We start from the raw sequence: 8,475 nt of genomic DNA, 5'->3' as shown, positions 1-8,475 counted from the left end.
GCTTTTCTATTTGGGAGATTTTGTGTTACAAAGAACCAGGGTTTTTTTTTGTGTTTATTTTTGTCAAATTAATTGGAATAATCACTGAAGCCATGACCTTACACCTTACTCTCTAAGTAATGTTACATTGTATCTTCACATAAACCATTAAATAAGCCCTTGTATTATTCTTGGTAACTTCTCCCTGTGGTTATTTCTTTTTAATTATGAAAAATTTGATTATGTAATTAATGTTTTGAGTTCCTCAAAAAATCTTGTAGGGAAAAAATGCTACAAATTACTATTGATTTCTCATTTGAATCCAAAGTATATTTTATTGGGGTCATTGTTTCATGTTGTATTACTATATATTATTGTATCACAGATTGTTAGTAGGCAGATGCAAGGTAGTGATCAATGGTTCAATGTCAGCCTTGAAGGTATATTGAATAAAGTGTTTTCCACAAGTCAGCATTGGTCCTGATTCTAATTAACATTTTCAGTGTTGATCTGAAGTGTGGGATAGGGAGTATGCTTACTAAATATGCAGATTACCCTAGGTTGAGTAGGGGTGATTATTGACTAGAACCACATTGTAAGAGTTCATAATGACCTTGATAAATTAAACAAGGTGATTAGAAGTAAGAAAAAGGTTAATAGAGACAAATATATAGTAATTCACTCAGAAACAAAAATAAATAAATAAAAATTAAAAACCTGTATGTGCATGTGTATATGTTACAGTTCAGAACTGGGGAATGAAGACAGTTTCAGAATGAACAGTCTTTCAGTTATAAAATTGATTTGGTATTAGTGTTTATTGTTATAATTACCAAAATCATCTAGCAATATAAAACTTGCTCAGGTCTTTTAAAGATTACCATGGTCCATTTATCAGGTTCACAAATTATACATAAATTATAATATAAGAGAAAAAGATAGCTTATGTAAATAACAATGTAAAAAAGTGAATGATAGTTCCAGTGGATAAGAGTTTAAAAAGAAGCCTAAGGAGATTAAAAAAAAAAAAAAAAAAGATGTTTTGTTACATAAAGAAATACTATATTCAAGGTAGTGTACGGTTATTATGTCTCTTAGTTAGCTGTTGCTGCTGTAACAGAAATACCACAACTGGGTGGCTTTCACAAATAGAAAGTTATTTTCTCACGGTTTACGAGACTAGAAGTCTGAATTCAGTGTTCTGGCTCTAGGGGAAGACTCTCTCTCTTTCTCTCTCTCTCTGTCGGCTCTAGCAGAAGGTGATTGTCTCTTCAGCTCTGCTTCCTGGTTCTTTGGAAGGTTTTAGGTGGCCCCGTTGTCCTAGTCCATCTGAGTAATGACCTCATCTTTCAGTTTCAACAGACCCATTCTTCTGCCTCTTGGGCATGACAGCAACGTTCCCTCAGCATCCAGCAGTTGCACAATCCCGCTGACACAACTTACTGGCAACCCCACAGTCCAGAAACAAGTTGGTGAAGATCTGACCCTTGGCCTAGGATGCTGTAACCCCACCTTTTGAAACTGAGAAGGCCCTGCTTCCTGAGTGCTTCTTCCAACAGTTCTGATTTCCAAGCTGCTCCAAGTCTTTTTTTTTTTTTTTCTTTTTGAGGACAATAGATGTAGCTCCTTTGGCCTGTTTTCTGCTATAGAATTCCAAGAGGCAGATAGTGTTCTTTCCTTTTGTTCTTTCTCTGTTCCCTCCAGTCTAAGTTTATGGGTGTTCTGTTGTAGTAATTGGTAAGATCCATCAATCACAGGCTTAATCTCCTTAACAAAAAAATGTGTAGCTATATCCTTGGTGAACATCCTAGGGCATATATCCTTAGTTTGTGCAACCAAATTTTCCAAATCTTTAAGTACTTTTTCATTTCATTTTTAAGTACATCTCTTTCTGCTCACATTTTACTATGAACAGCAGGAAGAAACCCCATGGCCTCTTTAAGACCACACTTAATAATCTCCTTAGCCTGTATCCAGGTTCATCACTTACAAATTGTATCTTCCACCAAACATTAAAATATAATTCAGACAAGTTCCTTGATCCTGCATGAAAAGCATCACTATTCTTCCAGTGTCCAATCACATGTTCATCATTTTCTTCCAAAGCCTCATCAAAAGCACATTTAATGTTCACATTTCTGGCAACATTCTGTTTCTGTCACCACATGTATTCTCTATATTGCTCCTCACTTCCTTCTGAGTCCTCACCAGAATTGCCTTTGATGTCTAGAATTCTACCAATAGTCTCTTCAAGGCAATCTAAACTTTCATTGTTGTCACAAGGTGCCTTCTTGTTGGCTCTGACTCATAGCAACCCTATGTACAACAGAACAAAACAATCATCCTACAATCATACCATCACACAATCCTTGCTGTGATTGAACCCATCATTACGGCTATCTCCTTGAGGGTCTTCTGCTTTTTTGTTGACTCTTTACCAAGCATGACAGCTTTCTCTAGGAACTCATCCCTTCTGACATGACCAAAGTACATGAGACAAAGTCTGGCCATTCTTGTTTCTAAGGAACATTCCAGTTGCATTTCTCCCAGTATGGATTTGTTTGTTCTTCTAGCAATCCAGTATTCTTTGCCAACACTACAATTCAAAGACATCAATTCTTCTTCAATCTTCCTTGTTCATTCACCAGCTTTCAAATGTGTGTGAGGACATTGAAGCTACTATGGCTTGGGTTAAGCACACCTTAGCCTTCAAAGTTACATCTTAGCTCTTCAACACTTTAAAGAGGTCTTTTGCAACAGATTTGCCTAGTGCAGTACATCATCTGATTTCTTGACTGCTGCTTCTATGAGTGTTGATTGTGGATCCAAATAAAATGAAATCTTTGACAACTTCAAACTTTTCTACATTTACCATGATGTTACTTAATGGTCCAGCGAGTGAGGATTTTAGTTTTCTTTATATTGATATGTAATCCATACTGAAGGCGGTAGTGTTTGATCTTCGTTAGTGAGTCAAATCATCTTCACTCTCAACAGGCAAGGTTTTGTCATCTGCGTATTGCAGATTCTTAATGAGTCTTCATCCTGATGCTGTGCTCTTCTTCATATAGTCCATCTTCTCAGATTGTTTGCTCAGCATGCAGATTGAATAGATATGGTATAAGGTTACAACCCTGAAGCACTCCCTTCCTAATTTTAAACCACGCAGTATTCCCTTGTTCTGTTTGAACAGAAGTCTTTTTGTCTACGTAGTTTCCTCTTGAGTACTACAAGTGTTCTGAAGTTCCCATTCTTCACAATGTTATCTATAATTTAAGACCCACAAAATAAAATGCCTTTGCATATTCAATAAAACAGAGGTGAACATTTTTCTGGTACTCTTTGCTTTCAGCCAAGATCCATCTGACATTAGCAATGATATTCCTCATTCATCTGAATCCAACTTGCATTTCTGGAAGTTCCCTGCCAATGGACTGTTGCAACCTATTTTAATTTTCTTCAGCAAAATTTTATGTGCATCTTATATTAATGATATTGTTTGATAATTTCCACATTCTGTTGGATCACTTTTCTTTGGAATGGGCACAAATATTTGGGAGCTCTGGTGGCATGGTGCCTAAGGCATTTGTCTTCTATCCAGAAGGCTGGTAGTTCAAAACCACCAGCCACTCCTCAGAAGGAACACCGGGCAATCTACTTCCGTAGAGATACTGCCTCAGAAACCCAAGGAGGGGTTGCTGTGAGTTGGATTCGACTTGAAGGCAGTGAGATTTTTGGTCAGTTGGCCAGGTAACTAGCTATCTTACAAATTTCTTGGCATCAAGGAGTTATTGCCTCCAGTTTGTTTGTTGAAACATCTCAATGGGTATTCCATCAGTTCCTTGATCTGTGTTTTTCACCATTTTTTTTTTAGTGTAGCTACAACTTCCTTAATACCATTGGTTCTTTTTTTGAAAAAAAAAATTAATAAGCATTTTTAATGTTTTAAATCATTAAACATTTAAACTGTAAAATTCACTAGGAAGAAAATATCACACACATGTTTTTATCTGAGCCCTAACGAGAATTGCCTTTAATAGCATTTGTCCTTGATTATATGTTACCTCCTGAAATGGATGAATATCAATCAATTCTTTTTGGTACAGTGACTCTGTATATTCTTTCCATCTTCTTTTAATATTCCCTGCATTGTTCAATATTTTGCCTGTAGAATCTTTCAGTATTGCAATTTGAGACTTGAATTTTTTCTTCAGTTCTTTCAGCTTGAGAAATACCAAACATGTTCTTCCCTTATAGTTTCTAATTCCAGGTCTTTGTACATTTCATTATATTACCTTACTTTGTCTTCTACAGCCATCCTTTCAAATCTTCTGCTTAGCTCTTTTATTTCAACATTTCTTCCATTCACTTTAGCTACTCTCTGTTCAAGAGCAAGTTTCAAAGTCTCTTCTGGCATACATTTTGATGTTTTCTTCCTTCTCTGTCTTTAAAATTACCTATGGTTTTCTTCATGTATGACGTTCTTGATGTCATTCCACAACTCATTTGATCTTTGGTCATTGGTGTTCAGTGTACGGAGTCAATTCCTCAGATTGTCTTTAAATTGTGGTTGGAAATAATTAAGGTAGTATTTTGGCTTCTATGGATTTTTTTTTTTTTTAATTTTCTTCAGCTGCACTTGAACTTGCATATGAGGTATTGATGATCTGCTCCACAGTCAGCTCCTAATCTTGTTTTGACTGTTATTAAACTTCTCCATCACCTATTTTCACAGATGTAGTTGCTATTATTTTCAAAGGATACAAGAATATAAATTCCACTATTGAAATATATTGGATTATTTCACAATACCATCTCAACATAAGTTCCACCTAACTGCCAGCCATGATGACATAAAGAAATGCTGGTTCTACAAATTTAGAATAATCCCATTTCTTTTCCAAGTGGCTCAGAGTAAAGATCTATGGCATCATTTTCATGATATGTAAGAAAGAAACTGCACATGCTTTCTACTATAAACAGGAACACTGCTGAATCACAGACTAGTAGGATCTTTTGTAATGGTGTTTGCTGAGTCAGAAGAGTTACTTTATTTAACATTAATAGGCCATTTTAAATAGAGAACAGCATCATAAATGATGATTCTGTCAGCAATGAAAGGGCTATACGTCTTCAGGTGGAAAAATTCTATCTGCCACATATCAGGATTCAAGGCATGACAAATTTAGGTCTTGGCCTATAATGTGGGCTAACAAGTCAAATAACCTCATCATATTTTCAGATGAAAATTTACTTGTATTTGTATAGCATTGTCATTTTGGAATGAGTGTTAATTATACCCAATAGCCGTAAGACAAGACAAAATGTTTCTTTCATCCTTTAAGCCTGCTAAAATGACTTACCATATCCACAAATCTGAACTAACTTTTGAATTTGTTTTGAAAGTACAGGTCTTTCCAAATAAAAGAGGATGTTCCCCTAAATGATCTATGAGATCTATCATTCTCCAGTGTACCTACCTTCTATGAACTTCCAAATTTACTTTTGATCCTCTTTACCACTTACAGGTCAAATGTGTCCTTCACTATTCTATGAGAAAGAAAGGGTAGAAAATATTATAAATCTCATCCCAGAGATATCTGCTAGACTGTAATCTTCCATGCCTAGTAATCCATGAAAGAGGACAGTGTTGGGAAGGAAGAAATATTCTTTTCTTCAATGCTACTGCACCCCTTTTCTAGATCAAACACACACAAAATGAAATTCTGGTAAACATTTATTTAGACAGTCACTAAAAGTAAAGATTAAAAAAAAAATACACAAGATTATAAGCAAAAAACCTGAAGCTCTTCTTCTATCTAATTTACTTGTAGTTCCATATAAGGAGGGTTTAGTTGCATGTAAAGAACATAAGATATCAGTGGAGGATGATTAGGAAAGAGAAACAAGATTGGAAAATGCTACCCACTTAGGCCTTTTTCAAGTGTCTCACTTGCCAACTTCATCCACTGACTGTCCCTAAATCCTTGATGCCTTTTAGGTTTTATATATGGTAACTCTTATATAGTACATTCTCCATCAAGTATACTTCCTTCGGGACCTTCTCTGTATCCCTAAGGTGCAGAGTCCTCACCCTCTGCCTTGCTGGTATCATTCAAACTTGGTGTCCTGAGACTTCAGTTTACTCTTCAAAAGGCTGCAGATATCACAAGAAGGAAAGTATTCTGACTGTGTCACAGGAGGAGAACCATAAGTGCTTCAGTGTCATTTCATTCTCTCTACTAGAAATATTGTGGCTCAGTTCCTATGAATTACCTAATGGTAATTACTATCCTCCCATGAAATGTCAGCTACACAATATACTTGTATAAATAAGAAGAGTTTTTCTTATGTTAACATGAGTTTGACCTTAATTTTTTATAAATTTAGATCTTACCATGATTGGAGTAGGGAACATTCAACTCTTCTCTGAATCTGCTTCATTAGAGAGAGAAATCACTCATACACTAAAATCAGCTTTTACTGAGCTCTTAAGCATAGATCAAACCATTTGCAAACCAAAATTCTCCTCTGCTAACAAGTGGCATTATCATCCTATTTATCCCACTATATACTTTTAGAGAAACCCTTATATTTCATCAGACTTTCTATACAAACTTTTTTTCTGAGGGGAATCAGAAGATTTCACTGAGGAAAAGAAGCTACTAAGCTGTACAGTGTGATTTCTCAAAGGATGACTAACCATTTACTACACTTCAATAAGAAGGTAGAAGGGCCTTTGGATGGTGTTTATTCCATTCTCTTATAAACAGAGCATACATACTGTACTGGGTTGTCAGTGAAGGCAAACATGAGTATATGGGTGGATAGATGGGTGGACAGGCTGAACTATTAGGTATATCTATGAAATGGGGAGTGTATCCAAGAACATGCACAAGGTTGGCAGACAATGGTTCTATAAGTTTATGTGAATGATCAGAATTCCCAGGTGTATAGTAGAGCTGACAAGGGGCAAGGTTGAGGTCACTGCTTGGTAAAAACCAGCTACCAAGAGGGACTGAGTAGTTGAACCTGTGGGCTTGGGACCATAGTCACAGGGGACATCAAGCTCAATTGGCATAACATAACTATACAAAACATTGTTCCACCTCCTACTTTGGTGAGTAGCGACTGGGATCTTAAAAGCTAGCAAGCTGCCATCTAGATGCAACGATGGGTCTCTCCTCATCCAGAGCAAAGAAGAATGAAGAAAAACAAAATTCATGGAAACAATTAGTCCTAGCAACTGGTAAAACATCCAATCTTCAGCCTATACGACTATGAGACCAAAAGAACTAGATGGTGCCCGGCTACCACTATCATCCACTTGGAAGGGGATCTATGTAGGAGATCCTTGATAGAGAGGGAGAACAATGTGGAACAAAACTCAAAATCATTTGGAGAAAAAAAAAGGGGGGAACCAGGTTTGCTGGTCCGATAGAGCCTAGAGGAACCACTGAGACTATGGCCCCTACCTACCCTTCAGGTCTGGAATTGAACCCACACCCATGGTTTCCAGCCAAACAAAAGACAGGCATATGAGTTGAACATTTACCTCAGGTAGATACACTCCTTGGAGAGAGCAATCATGGGAGAAAGAAGGGCTGCTTATGCACAAGGAGACAGCTCAGGGAGCAGGAGTGCAGGGAGGGATGGACACTGGGAAGGGGTAACTATGGGGAGGAAGTGGGAGGGGAGCTGTTGCATTATGGTAAACTGTGGTCAATGTCATGAGACGAAGTGTATGTGAACTGCTGTATGGAAAGTGAATCTGCTCTATAAATCTTCACCCAAATCACAATTTAAAAAAAAAAGGTAAAAAGAAAAAAATAAAAAATAAATAGAGCACATGGATTCTCCTTTTTTATCTTTATCTAAATAACTCTTAAAATACTAAAATTAAATGTTCAGTAATAATAGTCAACATTACCAAAAATTATTGTTTTGCCATTATTTTTTGTTTTTGCTAGTTAGAAACACCAATTCTTTTCTTTTTCTACAATCATTTGTGAGCTCTGGTAGCATAGTGCCTAAGGCACTTGACTGCTAACCAGAAGACTGGTGGTTCAAACCCACCAGCCACTCCTTGGAAGGAATATGGGGCAATCTACTTTCATAGTAATACTGCCTCAGAAACCCAGGGAGGGATTGCTATGAGTCGGGTCCGACTGGATGGCACATAACAACAACAATCATTTAGCAGAGTTAGTTGAGCAATTTTTTTCATCATGACAGCTAGTTTCTGATCTTTCTGACAGAAATCACTCAGCAGACCAACAACCATTTTACCTGCCTGTTTCTGTACTACTTATATAAGCAACCCTTTCAGGAAAAAGTGTTCCAGTTTGCACCTTGTCCTCTGTCTACCAGAACCATGGACTAGAACCTCAACTTTTCCAAATTCTTTTGTTTCAGACTTGTTTTCTTGAGTTTTCTTTTTATTAACCTTGTTTCTGACTTTTATTTAATATATTTATATATATTATATACAAATTA

General features: G+C 36.6%; 1 protein-coding gene across 1 annotated transcript in view; it reads left to right on the top strand.

Annotated features, from left to right (window-relative positions):
• GRID2 (glutamate ionotropic receptor delta type subunit 2) overlaps positions 1-8,475 on the top strand; it is a 1,108,517-nt gene that overhangs the window by 784,363 nt on the left and 315,679 nt on the right. The window lies entirely within an intron of this gene.

The sequence above is a fragment of the Orycteropus afer genome, unplaced genomic scaffold, assembly GCF_000298275.1.
Source record: "Orycteropus afer afer isolate SDZICR_OR568_19922 unplaced genomic scaffold, OryAfe1.0 scaffold00389, whole genome shotgun sequence".
Taxonomy (NCBI): domain Eukaryota; kingdom Metazoa; phylum Chordata; class Mammalia; order Tubulidentata; family Orycteropodidae; genus Orycteropus; species Orycteropus afer.
The sequence above is the reverse complement of the archived record's forward strand: the minus strand, read 5'-3'. Positions and strand labels throughout refer to the sequence as shown.